Raw genomic sequence first — 16,257 nt, forward strand, 5'->3', positions numbered from 1 at the left:
GGCAACTTGGCGAGACCTCATCTCTACAATAAATAAAAAATGAGCCAGGCATGGTAGCACACGCCTGTAGTTCCAGTTACTCGGAAGGCTGAGGCGGAAGGATCGCCAGAGCCCAGTGGGTCGAGGCTGCGGCGGCCGCTCCCGGCCGCTGCACTCCAGTCTGGGCGACGGAGTGAGACTCCGACTCAAAACAAAACAAAACAAAAGGCAGCGCACATGAGGGTGGGCCCCAACGCGCCAATCAGGACTCGCAGAAACATGCGACGCACAAGTAGTTCTCAGAGGCAACAGCGTGCAAAGGGGTGATCGGAGCAGGGACTGTCCATCCTGACACGAAGCCGCGGCAGGAAGAACACAGAAACCAGCATGATGCCCCAGCAGAGATGGAAAGGAAGGACTTTGCAGAGAGGAAAGTGGGAGTGCCACTTCCATCCATGGCAGACACGGATGCTGGATGTGGCCTCGACAAGTACAAGCAGAAAGCCCTGGATGGCCAAGCAAGCGAGGGCACGTCCACACAGAACCACTCTCCCTGAAGCGCCCGGCCATGCCACTGCACCCATCCGCTGGGAGGCGGGGATGCTGGGACTAGAGCAGGGCCATCAGGCGCCGCTACAAGGCATCCCAGACTCAGTCAATGCGTGTCCGGTGAAAGCCAGTCTGCGTGCCAGCTGTCCCGTCGAGAGGAGGGTCGGGACTGGAGGGCTGGCTGGGAGAGCCCGTGGTGGGGCCTTTTGGGAGGATAGGAGGCCCTGCACCTTAGCAGGGGTGGGCTGCGGGGTGCTCACCCTCACCAAAAAGCGTCCGGCTAACTGGACGCTTAAGATCTGTGCACTTTGCTGTCTGTAAATTATACACCCGTTTTTTTAAAAAAACCAAATATTTGCATAAATGAAGAAGGAGAAAAACTCGAAAGTGGTACATAAAATTAAAGGAAAAAGAAGACTTGCAACTACATCTCAAAAAGGCACGTGTCTCGTCTAACATCAATTCTGAACTAAATAGAAAGTCTAAAAAAAGTTCAGGCACATGTCAAACCAGAACCACCCACGCCACCGTGTTTCGGGAAAGTCTCTGGTCTCAGATGAAGACGACATCTGTTTGCAAGACGACGGGCTCGTACAGACAGGAAGGAAAACTGCACTTTCTGTGCCCGGTCAGGATGCCCACTGGGGGCCCGGAGGGAGGACGCCCAGCTCCCTCAGCCGGCGGGGGTACTCTCCGTGCCTCCGTTTCCTGGGCCTCGAGGCATCCATGTGGAGTGCCTGGGGGGACCACACCCACCCACGTCCACTGGCCCTCTGCCACCGCCCCATCCTGGGCCAGTCGGCCCGGAGTCTCGGCACACAGAGCGTGTCCAGCCCCTCAGGCTTCGTGAAGAGGCGGAGGGAAGGGCCTGGGGGTGCTGAGGGACGAGGGGCTCAGGCAACCGCAAAGGGGGGCTGTGGGTGGCCGGAGAGGCGAGTGTGTGGAGGAGCCGCTTCAGCAAAGGGAATAAGTGGGGAAGCCCAGATGCGTCCAGGGCCCAGAGGGCGGGCCACAGCTCCAGGGGAGCAGACAGAGAGACGACAGGACCAGAGCCCCGGATGGGAGGGGACAAGGCACAGGGCTCGGAAGGCCTCGTCCCCTGGCCTGATGCTCTGCCCGGACACCCTGGAGAGCCATACTGGGCAGACACTTCCACCGCAAGTAACATCTCCATGTGGAGGCAGGGAGCCCTCGCCTAGGCCCTGCCCACCCAGAGACGGAGACCAGGCAGCCCCCAGGTACTGATCAGTGAGAGATGCCCAAGGCTGCTCCATCCTTGGGCTGGAGACCGGCCCAAGTGACCACATCCGCAGCCAGCAGTGCTGGGAAACCAGGGCAGATGCGCCCCACCGCAGAGACACACAGCAGCCAGCAGAGCTGGCTGTCGGCGCCGCACGGTACCTATGGCAGGCACCCCAGGCGGCCAGGCACCCAGAGCAGGCCCCACACAAGCACAGGCAGCCCCCACACTCTGGTCTCCGATATCCGCAAGCAGCCGCATCAGGGGCCGCTCCACACCTGGCCCGGGCCGGCCGCCAGCAGCGCACAGAGCTCCTGTCTGACCACCAAGGGACACCCTGCCTCCCGAGCTCCGGCCCACAGTGCGCGGGCAGAGGTGGCGAAGGCCTGGTCAGGGCGCACCTAGGCAGCAAGTACAAGTCGCTCCTGGCAAGCCACTGTCGTGGGCAGAAGACACGCAGGACGGAATGCAGAGTGGCAGCTGGCGTCGGGCTCAGCTCAGGAAGGGCTGCCGGCCTCATCTTCCCACCCCCTGCCACCCAGAGGCCCCACAGGAGCTCGGGAGAGAAGGACACAGAGACCTGAGCAGGATGCTCCCGGAGGAGAAGCCCTGGCCCTGGATCTGGCCAGGCCCCAGGAGCCGGATGGGCGGGCAGGTGGGAGGCATGTCTCCCTTGGACCAGACAGCCCGCGCCCCTCCCTCAGTGGCAACGTGACTCCGCAGGGGAGGAGGTGGGGAACACAGAGATGGTCTGTGAATCCCAGGGGCAGGAAGGCAGGTCGGGCTCGGCAAGGGAGGCTTCCTGGGTCCCCATGGCCACCTCCACCAAGCACCCCCCCCAGCTCATGCCAAAGGCAGACAGGCACCAACCCAAACGCAGACGCCCAGCCCCCAGCCAGCGCCACACAAACCAAAGGGCGCATGTGTGAGCGTGCACTCGGCCCAGAACAGTAGGACAAGTGCCCAGTGCTCCAGGGACAGCAGGGACTGCCCGAGCACAGGGCAGATGTGAAGGCGGTGAGCTGGGCTCCGGCAGAAGAGCATGTGACCTGCAAGAGGCTACGAAGACAGTCACGCCCAGGAGACACCTGCCAGTCACTGTGGATGAAGGACTCCTGTCCATAAGGACACATAGCCCTGAAAAGTGGCTTGATTCATTTTTTTTTTTTTTTTTGAGTTGGAGTCTCACACTATTGCCCAGGCTGGGGTGCCATGCACACTCCCAGCCACCTCTGTGTCGACCTGCTGGGCTCTAGCGATCCTTCCACCTCAGCTTTCCAAGGAGCCAGAACTACAGGCGCACACTATCATGCCTGGCTAATTTTTTTTTTTTAATTGCAGACACGAAGTCTTGCCATGTTGTCCAGGCTGGTCTCAAAATTGCAGGCTCAGGCAATCCTCTTGCCTCGGCCTCCCAAAGTGCTGGGATTACAGGCCTGAGCCACCACGCCTGGCTACAGCTTGATTCTTAACAGATGTTCCCCAAAGCCATGGGGATGGTGGGAGCTCACAAAAAACTCTCACCATCGCCTGTCAGCAGGAAAGGCAGGTTAAACCCACCAGGACTGCCAGACTCCGAACAACAGGCCATACCAGGACCAGGGAGGCGGCAGGCCAGCCAGAGCCCTCTCTCGCCACAGGGCTGGCTGGCCTTGGCCCTTTGGAGGAGACTGAAGTCCACTCGAGGCCGCCTTGAGAGATGCGGGCGCAGGCCCACAGGAGCGTCACTCATGGCTCCGAACATTGGAGATGGCCTAGGTGCCATCGACTCATCTACACAAGAGGCCACTCCAGCAGTGGAAGAGAGCAACAGCTGGGCACGGAGGCTCATGCCTGTCGTCTCAGCATGCTGGGAGGCTGAGACGGGAGGACTGCTTCAGGCCATGAGTTTGCGAACAGCCTGGGCAACACAGCAAGACCTCATCTGTACAAAACTGAAAATACAAAAATTAGCCAGGGTTGGTGGAGCACACCTGCAGTCCCAGTTATTTGGGACGCTGATGCAGGAGGTGGCTTGAGCCCAAGTAGCTGGAGGCTGCGGTGAGCTGTGGGATCGTGTCGCGGCACTCCATCTTGGCACACACAGCCACACGCGGCATCTGCACAGCATCCACTAAGTGAGAGAGGCTAGGACGAAGCTGGAAACTCCGTGGCTCCCTGCTGAAGAATCCCGGCACAGTCCAATGACAGTGCTCGAGAGCAGCACTGGGGGCCGGGGTCCCCAGGGGATGGCTTCGAGGGGGCGTGGGAGCTCCAGGCGTCCTCTGCCACGGCTGTGGGTGGGCAAGAGCCAGCCGGTCTGTCACACACACCCAAGTGCACGTGTCACCGCACAGGACCTACGCACAGAGGAGCCAATGAATAGGTCCTATCTATTTATTTATTTTTGAGTTGGGTCTCACTCTGTTGCCCAGGCTGGAGTGCGGTGGCACACTCATGGCCACCCCCGTGTCAACCTGCTGGGCTCAGGCGCTCCTTCCGCCTCAGCCTTCCAAGTAGCCAGAACTACAGGCATGCGCTACCATGCCCAGCTAATTTGTTGATTTGTTGTAGAGATGAGGTCTCGCCAAGTTGCCTGGGCTGGTCTCAAACCCATGGGATCAGGCAATCCTCTCACCTCAGCCTCCCAAAGTGCTGGGATGACAGGCTTGAGCCCTGTGCCTGGCCGAGCGCACGCTTTAAACGGGTGAACGCTACTGAGCGCCAGCGGGGCCTCCATAAGCTGACCCAAGACACACCCACGTGGACGAGCACACCCCAAGGAGAACCCAGGAGCTTGCCCACACAGCACCGGTGCAAATCAACACACACAATGGGGAGGAGGAGCCACACACGAGCGGGCAAGGGCTGTGCGAGTCCACTCACAGGTGTGGCCGCACTGGCACCGAGAGGGTCCCAGGGTCCCCAGGGTCCCGGTGCTGCTGGTTCCTGGCTCTGCGACGGGGGCTGATGTGTCGCCTGCAGGCTCGCCCCATACGCCATGCTTCTGACAGAACACAACCGTCAAAATGAAGTGCCTGCGAAATTCAGAAGAGGCGGCGGCCAGCTCGTGCCTTCTTCCTCCTGGACGCGCACATCGCGTCTCACAGCATCTCTTCAGTTGCGCTTCTGGTTTCTCAGGGAAGGCGTCTCACTCTGTTGCCCAGGCTGGAGTGCTGTGGTGCCACCATCGTCCACCACCGCCTCCAACTCCTGGGCTTCCGTGGTCCTGCTTTGGCCTCCCACGTAGGTGGGATTACAGGCACACTGCCACACCCAGCTCTCAACTGGTTTTTCTATGAACTACTTCACAACGACAGCCGTGCCGACGCCTTCACGATGGAAGGGAGACGTGCTGGGAACAGCCCAGGGCCACCTGGACAAACCAAGCTCAGCACCTGGGCCAGGGACCCTCCTCCCCACCCCCGCCACGGCCCTAAGGAAAGCACGCCCGTGGGGGACAGCAGCTTCAGACAGCCCTGCTGAGGGAAGGCTGCAGTGTGCCAGGTCCTCCCTGGAGCGTGAGACGTCCCTGCCCGGGACGAAGCTGTCCGGGGCTGCCTCTGTGACGACAGGAGTGCCGCCCGAGCCTCGCCAATGTCACGGCCACACCCGCATGGGGATCCACGCTGGACAGCAGATACGGCCGGTGGGGCCAGGGGAGACACTCAGGACACCCCGCTGCAGCAACGCCCACCAAAGGCAGGCTCGACCGGAGAACGTGGCCAGACGACCAGGGGCTGGGCAGAAGGCACAGGCTCCTGGAGCGAGAGCCCTGGGGGAGGGAGGGGCCAGCACGGCCCTCCAGCCCCGGCCCCCTCGCATGGCAGCAGAGGCCGCGTCCACACCGACTCCGACGAGCTCGTGGCCAGGCCCGAGGCTACGAGGGGACAGGTACGTGTGGAAGGCAAGAAGGCTTCCTCTGCACGCCCAGCCAGCGCGACCCTGGGCCAGGAGCAGCTGTCCTGGAGGGATGGCTCCAGCAGGCCCAGCGCGGCTGCCGGGCGGCAGGGCAAAGCGCCCCCTCTCTGGGGGTTCTGCTGTCCCTGGCTCCCAGGCAGAGAGCAGAGGGAAGCAGAGGAGGAACCGCTCCGGGCGGCCACCCTAAGCCCCTGCCCCCAGAGGCGGGCCACGACCTCAGCAAAACAACAGTGCCTGGTACAGCACCGCTTCTGTCCACACCGACCCAGGAGCCTCTTCCACACTGACCTGGAGGCACCAGCAGCTCCGAGGCGTGACGGGCTAGGGGACACGGGCACGCGGGTTGGCGAGGCAGGCCTCATGCTCAGACAACACTCCCAAACACAGCCGTGGCCACATGGCACACAGCACATACACGGGGCCGGGCTGGGGGCTGAGGTCATGATCAAGGCGCAGCCGGAGCCAGGAGACAGGCTGCACCGGCACCACGGCAGGGCCCAGCTCTGAGCACAAAGTTAGAAGGCAGAGAAAGGCTGCACCAACACCGCCTGCTCCACCACTGACCAGCCGACTCCAAACACCCCACAGGCTGCCCAAGTCGCCTCGTCACCCTGCTGGCCTTCAGCCACCATGGGCCGCAGGAGGGCAGGCCTCTGGGGCCACTGGCCCCGCCCTCCTGACGCTGCACTGGCTTGTGCAAGCAAAGCCCAGGCCTGGAGACGGGCCCCAGTGGAGGAGGGCCAATGCCTGCCGCTGGGACACCCTGGCCTAGCCCCTCCATGGTGCCAGCTGGCAGGGGCGGGGAGCCCCACCCTACCTGCTGGCGGCAGCTAAAAGCAAGGACAGTGCCCTCCGTCCCACAGCTCACAGGCTCTGAGGCGGCACAGGTGAGATCCACCTCCCTGGCGCCGCGCCCCCAGCCTCACTGAGAGGCCATAAGAGGCCGCAGGGCACGGGCCGCCTGAGAACAGGCACACAGGCCCTGCCAGGCTGCCCCGCCTACTCAGAGGGTATAAAAGCATCGGCTGCAAAATTTAGCCTGGGCTCAGTCCTACAGGGAAGAGGCTGAGGCTCCCAGGAGCGGGGCCGGGGACACTGCCGTGGCCACAGGACTCCTGGCTGAGGGTCCCAAGGCCACGTGCCCGATGGGGTTGCCACGGCCCTGGCTGCAGGTACTCCAGCAGAAAAACTGGAAGCCAGTGTTTCTGTCGAGGCTTTTTCCCCAAAAGCACTGAGACAGAGTGAGAAACAGCCTTTCTTTGGGAAAGTGCCAGAGAGCAGTGAAGCGCAGCTGCCCTTGCGAAGGGCGGTGGGGAGTCCCCCGCGAAGGCCAGGGCCCCAGGAGCCAGTGGCAGCCGCCCCTTACAGCCCCGATGTGCCGTCCCCAGAACGCCACCCACCACGGGCCTGGGGAGCCCTGGGCGGCTCCTGTGATGCTACAGCTGGGGCCCACGTGAGCAGCCAACGCCCTGGCATGCCCTGGGGACCTCAGGGCAAAGGTGTGCCACAGCCACGGCCTGGAGAGCCCAGACACCACACACGCGGCAGGCCTCGTCCTGGACAGGGGCTCCAGCAGGGCGGACCAGGCGGCCGGTGGCAAGTCGCCCCAGCGGGCTGCAGGGGTCACCTGCCCTCCAGGGGAAAGCGTGCAGGCAGCAGCCCCACAGCACATTCCCCACTAATTGGAAACATGTTTTCACCTCGGAGGCGGGAGGTCAGGCAACAGCTGTGGGAGTGCCCGCGTCCAGGGTGACAGATGCGAGGGGAGGTAGGGCAGGAGGTGCCATGGCCATACTTCAGATTCCTCCGGGAGGCTGAGCAGCTGGCAGGGAGGGCTAAGACCCTGCAGGGCAGGGAGCCGCCGCAGGACGAGCCCGGCTTGGCATCTAGCACCACATGCACGGCAGTGCCGCGTGGCCTCTGTACTGGCCGTGCAGCTGACTCGGACCCACCCCCGGCTCTCTGCCAGAGAGACCATGTTAACCCCAAGTTGTAGGGCCGCCTCTCTGCTGGCTCATGGGCTCTCAGGGTCACCCAGGTCCCGCGGGATCTGCCTGCCACGCTGTCCTGGGCTCTGTGGCACATGCTACCTCAGGTCCTAGCCCTTGCTGAGTCCCCAGCCCCAGAAAGCCTCCAGTCACTTCTCACACCGCTCCTGCAGGTCTCTGCCTGTGTCACCCACAGGCTGAGTCCCAGTCTTCACCTTGCCCCACCAGCCCCCCAGGTACCATCTGGGTTGCCAGCTGAGTGGCAGTGGGGACACGGCTGTTACCCACTTCTCTGTCCAGGACGAGATGACACCCCATGAAAGTCATGAAGGCGGGGAGAAATCATCCACAAGAGGAAATGCGAAACAAGCAGACGACACGCACAAGAAGCAGCAACCGAGGACAAGGCCTTCCGACGACAGCCAGAGCGGCCCTGCGCTGGCTTCACAGAGCGTCCCAGAATGAAAAACAGAGACTCTTCGACCGCGAGGTCCACTTCTAGGAGCGCATCTCTGACATCCAAACTCCAAACGACCAATGAACAATGAGACCGGGTGAAGCTCCGCTCATAACACAAAGCGCCAGGGACAGCGCAGACGGCAGCAGGGCCAGCCAACTCGTCTCGCACGTGGTCGCGGAGCAGGGCTCCAGCCAGCAGGAGGGAGCGGGCGGCGGCAGGGGCTGTGGGCAGGGGTTGGCACCCTGGAGGGCCCCTGGCGAGCCTGGGGGCGGCCGTGCTGTTTCTGTGAATTACTGGGAGCTGCCATGCAAAATGTCATCCCATGAGCATCAGGGGCAGCAGCTACTCCTTGAGGGGTGATATACACGAGGAGGCCCGGAAGGGAAAGGCCAGGCGTTGGCACTTTCTTCCAGCTTCCAAAGCTTCGGTGATCTTGCTTGTGTGACTGAGAAACAGAAGACAGCCTATATCGCTGTTAGTTTTTTTGTTTTTTTTTTTTGAGTTGGAGTCTCATTCTGTCGCCCGGACTAGAGTGCAGTGGCCGCTCCTGGCCACCGCAGCCTCGACCTGCTGGGCTCCGGCGATCCTTCTGCCTCAGCCTTCCGAGTAGCCGGAATTACAGGCGGGCACTACCATGCCCGGCTGATTTTTTGATTTATTGTAGAAATGAGGTCTCGCTGCTCAGGCTGTTAGATTTTTAAAGACCACACACTTGGCCGATCCCAGAAGATCAATACCCACTCGCCACACACGCAACAGCCCTCCTCAGCATCTGCCCAGAAGTCGAGCCTGGGCTCATGCAGAGGTGCTCACACGGGATGGCTCCACACAGACCCCAAGCGGCCACAGCTGGGGGGGCCCCCAGCCACACCACCCTCCCCCACAGGAGCTGCCCTCAGCCCTCCCCAGGCGCCCGCCCTGCCCCGTGCCTCCCGGCCAGCACACAGCCCCGGCGAGCTACACGCTCAGTCCTGCACATCCCAGTCCCAGCACCGCCGAGCACCAAGACCAAAAGCCACCGCTCTGCAGGCCAGGCAGCGCCACCGGTCTGAGGCCACGGGTCCCACCCCCAGTCCTGGTCCAAGGCTCCAAAGCGGGTGCCCTGTTTCCATGGAGACCGGGAGCTCTGCTCAAAGACCTGGCCCAGCCGGACCCCAATCCAGAGTCCTGGCCCCTGCTGTCGACTCAGAGCTTGGGCTGCACAGAGACGTGGGGCACAAGGTGGGGGAGGCCCCTGTGCCTGCCTGGCGAGCCAAGTTTGTGTCCACCCCATGCCATGTGAAATCCTGCACAACCTGGGAGCGGCTCAGGCAGGCAGGCAAGCCCCCCCGGGAGTGCCACAGGATGCCCTGATTCTGGCCCGGGCACCCATGCGCCGTGAGTGGGGGAGCTGTGGAGGCGAGCCCTCCCTCAAGGCCAGCCCTGGGCAGGACGCGGACCCTGTTCTCAGCGCCCCCTTCAGAGCAGACACCCAGACCCCAGCCTTGCCCGAGGCGGGCGCGGGCTTGCGGGGACACAAACCCGGGCACGAGGCAGACACGTCCCCTGCCGGGGCCAGGAGGCCAGAGGCGGTCCCAGGCTGCCCAGAGCCCCTGGACAGGCCCTGGCCCCGGGAAGCGGTGAGACGAGCGAGTCTGGAAGTGGCCCAGCGGGGACAGCCACACGGCTCTCCTCCCATGGACTGTCAGGGAGCAGGGCTGGGCCACCACGCTGACACGGTGAGCCCAGGCACACTCCTGTGGTCCCACTCTGCCCAGGCCTGCGGGGCATTCCCAGCACTCATTCAGTGCCTCACTCTGGGCCACACAGCACGGGGGACCACCGGCAGAGCCACACCCCCACGGAGCAGCGCCGCCCGGGCCTTGGGAGGTCGGCAGCGCCCTCTGGTGGCACAGGCTCTGCCCGCGTGGCACATCACTCCCAGACAGGCCGCCCTGTGGCTCAGCCCTGGAGGGCCACGGGGCGTCCTGGCCTGGGCCTGCGCTCTCCACATCTGAACTCCTTGGCCCTCTGGGAACCAAAGGCTGGAGGCACTCTCCCGGGGCTGGCCCACTCCTGGGTTGCCCTGAGCCCCTCCAAGGCAAGCCTTCTCGTGGCCCGGGGCTAGGGCAGAGCACGCTGCCACTGGGCAACCCGAGGGCACCAGCCAGCGGCTTCCCTTCCCTGCACCCCGTGTTCCCAAGCTGCAGGTGGGGCTGTGGCTGCCAGTGTGCTCCGCAGAACCACAGTGTTCTCCCGGAAACCCAGCACCAGCCTTGGGCACCCCAGGCCACCCTGGCTGCTCCTGGGTGTGGAAGGCCAGCAGAGTCCCTCCCAGCTGACCAAGAGGAGAGTGTGGGCCAGCAGGGGCAGCCGCGACCTCTGAGAGCCTCTGAGCACACAGGCAAGGGACCGTTCTCTTGGCTGAACTGCCCGGGTGACGAGGAGAGAGGTCCCTGGGAGGCTGGCTCTGAGGGGCACAGAAAGTCAAGTCTCCTCGCAGTGCAAAAGGAAGGTGCCAAGCACCGCTGCTTCCTGTTCCCATCTCGCCAGGCCCGGTGTGACACTGCCCCAGCCGGCGCCCAGGGCGGTACCCAGGCAACTCAGAGACACAGCACCCCAAGACCATCTGAGCAAGCCGCAGAGCAGAGCGCACACAAGGCGATGGAAGCATGGTCCCCTGTCAGCCCAGCACCCCAGTAGCACAGCCAGCAGTGACTGATGGCTCCCGTGCGGGAGGGAGGAGGCCTGGGAGAGCCGGCCCAGCCCTGTCTGCAGGGAAGGAGAGTGCGGTGACCAGCGAGCAGTGAGCGCTGGGCCACAGGCCGCCCCTTCTCAGGCACAGGCAGCGCTACTCCAGCCCCAGGGCCCAGCCAGGGCCCCAACAGGAGGGACTGGAAGCAGCACCACATCCTGTACTGCACGACGGTGACTCTCCGGCACCTCCCAGTGTGCAGGCCACGCCTGCCCGGGAAAGAGGCCCTGGACCCAAGCAAGACCCAGAAGGGAGGGAGAGTCCACCTGTTTCAAGTGACATGCCAAGACACAGGCCCACCTAGGTCCAGCGCTGGCCCCGGGGGGACATGAGGCTTTGGCTTGGCTTTCGCTGCTGGAGGGCGAAGCCTGACTGTGCACTCCAAGTCTCCCTGTGCACAAGGAGGAATAGCAAGCCCTGAGAGCAAGACGCAGGCCACAGAGGCAAGACGAGCCTCCCGAGAGGGTGGGCAGGTGCCCACACCCCCAGGGCGCGATGCTTGGTAGGCTCTCCCCTCACAGAGAGGCAGAGTGTGCCACAGAGGTCAGGCGGTGCACCACGCCAGGGCCCACACCCACCCCACGCTCTGCCCCTCCAGAGCCCGGGGCTGCCCTCGCCTCCTGGGTGGCTGACGCACTGCCCCCCCCCCACAGACAGCTCTGGCGAGGGTGCCTCACAGGGCCACACACTCGAATCGGATCCCTGTACCACCGGGGCCCCTGGCTGACCGCGGGCCTCCCCTGCACCACTCCCCGTCACCTCGACTCCCATTTGCCCCACGACCCACCCAGACCGTGTCTCATGGCCCCTCTAGCTCACTATGTCCAAAAGGCATGAGGCCTCCACGCCTGGTCTTATGGATGACACCCAGCCCCCATGGCTGGGTGGACACTGAGGCCCATCGATTCCCTCCAGTGTGTCTCAAATGTGGCCAGAGCAGCCCAGGACGGGGTCAGGCCTGGCTAGGCACACTGAACTCCCGACCCCTGCACCTCTGGTAGATTCCTGCCCCTCTGAACCTGTTTTGTCACCTACAAAACTGGGTCACAGTACGCACTGGCGGCGAGGAAGAAGGCAGGTGTGTGGGACAGGGTCAGAGCGCCGAGGCCCCACCACGCCCCTGACTGGCCCCATCATCCCGGCAGAGACAGGAGGCTGAAGAACAAGGGACAGACAACAGAGGACACACATCCTCAGCGCTGTGACAGAGGCCCTCCCGAGCCGCCGCCCACTGGCTGTCCTGGGCAACGCCCGACAGGATAGAGCCCACGCTGGGACAGAAAGGAAGAGGGCCGGTCGCCGGGCGGAAGCACAGCCTGCCCTTCAGCCACCATGTCCAAGTAGGGAGGCAGGCCCAGGACGCCCTGGCCAGGTGACTCCGCAGAGCTGCCACTCTGAGACCCCCAAGGATGCCACCTGCTCCTGAGGGAAGGGGTGGGGGCTGTGGGCCCCAAGCTCCTCCCCGCCAGAGGCACCCCTGGGCCCAGAGGCAGCGACGCAGGCAGTGGTCTGCCAGGCCAGAAGGCGAGCAGCCTGCTTGACCTCGCCGGGAGGGGCTGGCCTGCTGGCTCCTCGCAACACCGGTCCGTGTGCACAGGAGGGAAGCGCCCCGCTCGCACCGCACACACGGCAGCCCGACAGGGCCCACAGTCGGCCCTGGGGCCAACAGGCGGCTCCGCACAGGCCACGGCCGCATGGGCTTTCTCTCGCATCTGATCCCACGCCCCCACCCCGCCTGCTCAACTGAAGCCGGCAAGGAGGGCAGCCTCGGCAGTGATGCACTGCCACTTGTTGACAGTAAAGCTACTTCCCCTCCCCGAGGATTTCCTTGGCACCACTGTATTTCCTCTGGCTTACTTTCCTGCAAGAATGCAGAACACAACACACACCACACGCGAAATGTGTGCTCATGGGCTGCTTCTAAGGCAGCAGTCAATGGCAGCCTGTCAGCAGTTTGCTTCTGAGGAGTCAGGAGTCACACACAGACTTCCAGCTGCGGGGGTGCCAGCACCCAAGCCCTGCGTTGCGGAGGGAGAGGAGCGCGGGGGTTGCCCTCAGTGGCGTGGCGCCCAGCTGTGCACAACGGACTGGCTCCAGAAACCCACGGTGCAGTGCCGCCTGGGGAGCGCACTCGCAGCCGCGTCCACAGGGCAGACCTCGAGCGGCGTGAGAGAGTGGGAAGGGAAGGAGGAGGTGGGCCTGCCGAGCTGGGCCCCTGGCGAAGGCAACAGGGACCTCCGGAGCCACAAGACGGAAGACATGTCCGGCTGCCCTCCAGTCCCTGAAAACAGGGACACCCACTCACCTAGCAGGCTCAGAAGACAGGGAGGTGGCAAGGTCAGCACAGCTGTCAGAAACAGTGCCAGCGAGCAAGGGCCGGGAGTACGCCTCGCAGACTGCGACCGCGTGCCAGGAGGTCCACGGAGGGCACAACTGCGGCCGACACTGCCAAGAGGACTGGGAAGATCACAAGCCACGAAAAGACCTCACACCTAGGAGGGACCCAGACTGTGCACCCGGTCAGCAGCATAGCCACCCAGAGAGAAGCCCGACCACACCCACGTCCAGCGTCCTCACGGCGTGGTGTCAGCGTGAGGGCTCTGGGTCCCGTGTGTGGCATGGAGAAAGCCACGGGACTTATGTAGCTGTGGGAAGGCCCGCATCTCCAGCACGGCGAGACACGGACAGAAGAGGGATTTGGCTAGGATCCTGGGCCCTGACTGTGAACGGGAGGGGGAGCCCACGGCCTGCCACACGTGCCCCACCCTGGGAAGGCCTGGGAAGCCCACGGCACTTGGAATATAGCCTCCCATGCATGCCCAAATGAGGGCCAGCCTCCTGCGGGAAGGAGGCTCCGGGTGGAGAGCAGTGAGCACGCACGCTCAACCTGGGCCAGCAGCAGGGCGGCCTGCCCCGAGGCTCAGGGCCCTGGCCTGGGGGCCTGGCCGGACAGTGTGACCACCAGTCACACTGCAGGGCGGCTGCAGCAGATGTGACAGCCGAGGCTGCTTGACCCACACCTGCTCTGGCAGGTGCCCGCAAGTGCTCGGCTTCTCCCCCCCCCGCCACTCTGAGCAAACAACAGAGAGGCAGCTCGTTCATCCTGAGGGCTGCAAACAGAGGAAAGCCATCAGGCATGTCCTGGGCTTCCTGGCCAACCACACAGCTGGCAGAGGAGGGTCCCCTGGCAGAGTCCCCCCAGCTCGGAGGGAAGGGAAGGCAGGACGGATGAGAGGAACCGCGGCCTGCAGGAGGGCCAGACGCCACGTGTGGGGTGAGCGCGGGAGTGAGGGACACTGACTGTCACAGACTGGTCTCTGCAAACACTGCAAGGACAGGAGCGAGACAGGGAGGGTGAAGCTCAGCAGGACAGAGCAGCTCTTCGACCACCTGCAACCTGGGAGCCTCACTCAGACCTCAGTTTCAGCACAGTGTGGGAGGCAGGGAGGGAGGACGGGCCAAGGCCAGGCACGGGGGCTCAGGCCCCAAATTCCAGCACTTTGGGAGGCCGAGGTGGGAGGGTGGCTTGAGCCCAAAGTTTGAGACCCCTCTGGGCTGTCTACAGTGAGACCTCGTCCTTACACAACAATCAATAAATCAGCCAGGCGTGGTGGCACACACCTGTAGCCCCAACTACTCAGGCAGTTGAGGCGGAAGGACTGCCGAGCCCAGGAGGTCAAGGCTGCAGTGGCTGAGAGGGTACCACTGCAGTCCAGCCTGGGCAAAACAGTGAGACCCCAACTCAAAAAGAGAAAGAAGGAAAGGAAGGAAGGAGGAAACAAGAGGGAATGAGACCGGAGAGGAGCCGGACACTGAAGCCCTTGGGAGGGCAAGCAAGGACGGACGCCGCCTGCCTGAGAAGCATCGCTTGTCCCAGGGACCACGTACTGTGACTGCGGGACAAAGAGCCCTTCCCTCTCAGGAAACCTGTTCCAGCAGAACACGGGCTTTTCAAATGCTGAAGCAGGAGGGGTGGGCGGGGCGACAGGGACCCAGGCAGTTGCCTGGGAAGGCCGTCCGCACCACCCTTCTCTCTGCTCCCGTCCACGCCGCAACGTCCCACCATCGAATCCAGACGCCACCACAGCCGATGCCCCAGGTTCTCAGGCTCGGTCCCGCCGGGAGCCCCGCTGGTGTCCCCAGCCCGCTCTCCTGGGCGCCGCAAGGTGGAGGGACCCCACCAGGACCCACAGGAGGCAGGATGACTGCCCTCGTGCACAGACCAGATTCCCACTCCACCAGCCTGGACGCGGCTCTCCCCAAACTCCAGGACACCACCCAGCACGGCCGCACCCCAAGACAAGATTCGGGTGAGGTGAGGCGTTTCCTTCCACATAAACTACAGCCACGTGAGGAGGGGTGTTCCTAGCTTCCCTCACCTACCACGACACCACAGGACGACATGCAGGGCCTGGGCCAGCCAAGGACCCGCCGGCATCCTCTACGTCCCCCGAGACGACAGCCTGAGGCGCACCCTCACTCTGTACACATATGAGGCCACCGAGGCTCCCCACTGACCAAGTCAGGACCAGGGGCCTGCGTGAGACAGCACTGCATGCAGTGAAGGCTTTGCAGCCTGCCAGAGAGGGTGCAGGAGCTCTGGTCAGACCAGTCAGGCCAGCTTGGATGCTGTGACTCCCAGGGTTCCTGGAACTCTGCAGCCACACTGGGTCTCTGGAGCTTGGGCCTGGTAGGGCCAAGAATGTGCATGTCTACCAGGCTCCCGGGGGGGCCCCCAACACCTGGGGAACCCTGCTGCCTGATAGCACCAGGCACACAGCCTGACCCCTATGGCTCTTCCCAGGGAGGGAATCCGATCACAGGGACGCTGCAGGGACCGAGTGCACCCGGCTCTCAGTGGCACGTAGCCCAGCATGCAGTGGCTCCCCGTGAGGGCGAGTGGTGTCTGCACTGGCCCTGGCGGCCGAACCTGGCCACACAGCTGTCCTGAGAAGAGGACCCAAGGGTGTAGGGCAGGGGTAAAGGTGCGCATGACTCTGGGTCTGGGGGACGAGGAGGGAGGACGGGCCAGCTACAGCAGGTGACCCCCCGAAAGGAGAAGGAATCAGGAGGGAAGGCAGCCCGGGATAAGCCTTCTCCTTCGTGCTGGCCTGCACACAAGCACCCACTGCCAGGGCCCACGGCCGAAAGCCCACCCGCTCCCACTCAGCCTGAGCCGGGCCTCTGGGGTCCTAGGCGGCACCTCGGCTGCGAAGGGTTCGCACAGTCCCTCTCCCATGACAAGGGACGAGACACAAGCAGATGTATGGCCCAACTCTGAACTCAGAGGCGACGGTCGTGCGAAAGCTGTGGACTCCCAGGAGGCAAGTGCGTGGCCAGCACAGGAAGGTGCCAGGGTGGGAGTGCGCAGGACAGGGCTCCTTCCAGCCACGGCCTCTCTGGTCAC

At 63.7% G+C, this 16,257-nt stretch overlaps 1 protein-coding gene across 1 annotated transcript in view; it reads right to left on the bottom strand.

Moving 5' to 3' along the window:
* The window catches only part of MOB2 (MOB kinase activator 2), a gene marked incomplete at its 3' end in the record, with an annotated part of 48,061 nt that overhangs the window by 16,395 nt on the left and 15,409 nt on the right, over window positions 1-16,257 (bottom strand). The window lies entirely within an intron of this gene.

The sequence above is a fragment of the Carlito syrichta genome, unplaced genomic scaffold (assembly GCF_000164805.1).
Source record: "Carlito syrichta isolate Samal-C Ts95f unplaced genomic scaffold, Tarsius_syrichta-2.0.1 Scaffold120582, whole genome shotgun sequence".
In the NCBI taxonomy this organism is placed as follows: Eukaryota; Metazoa; Chordata; class Mammalia; order Primates; family Tarsiidae; genus Carlito; species Carlito syrichta.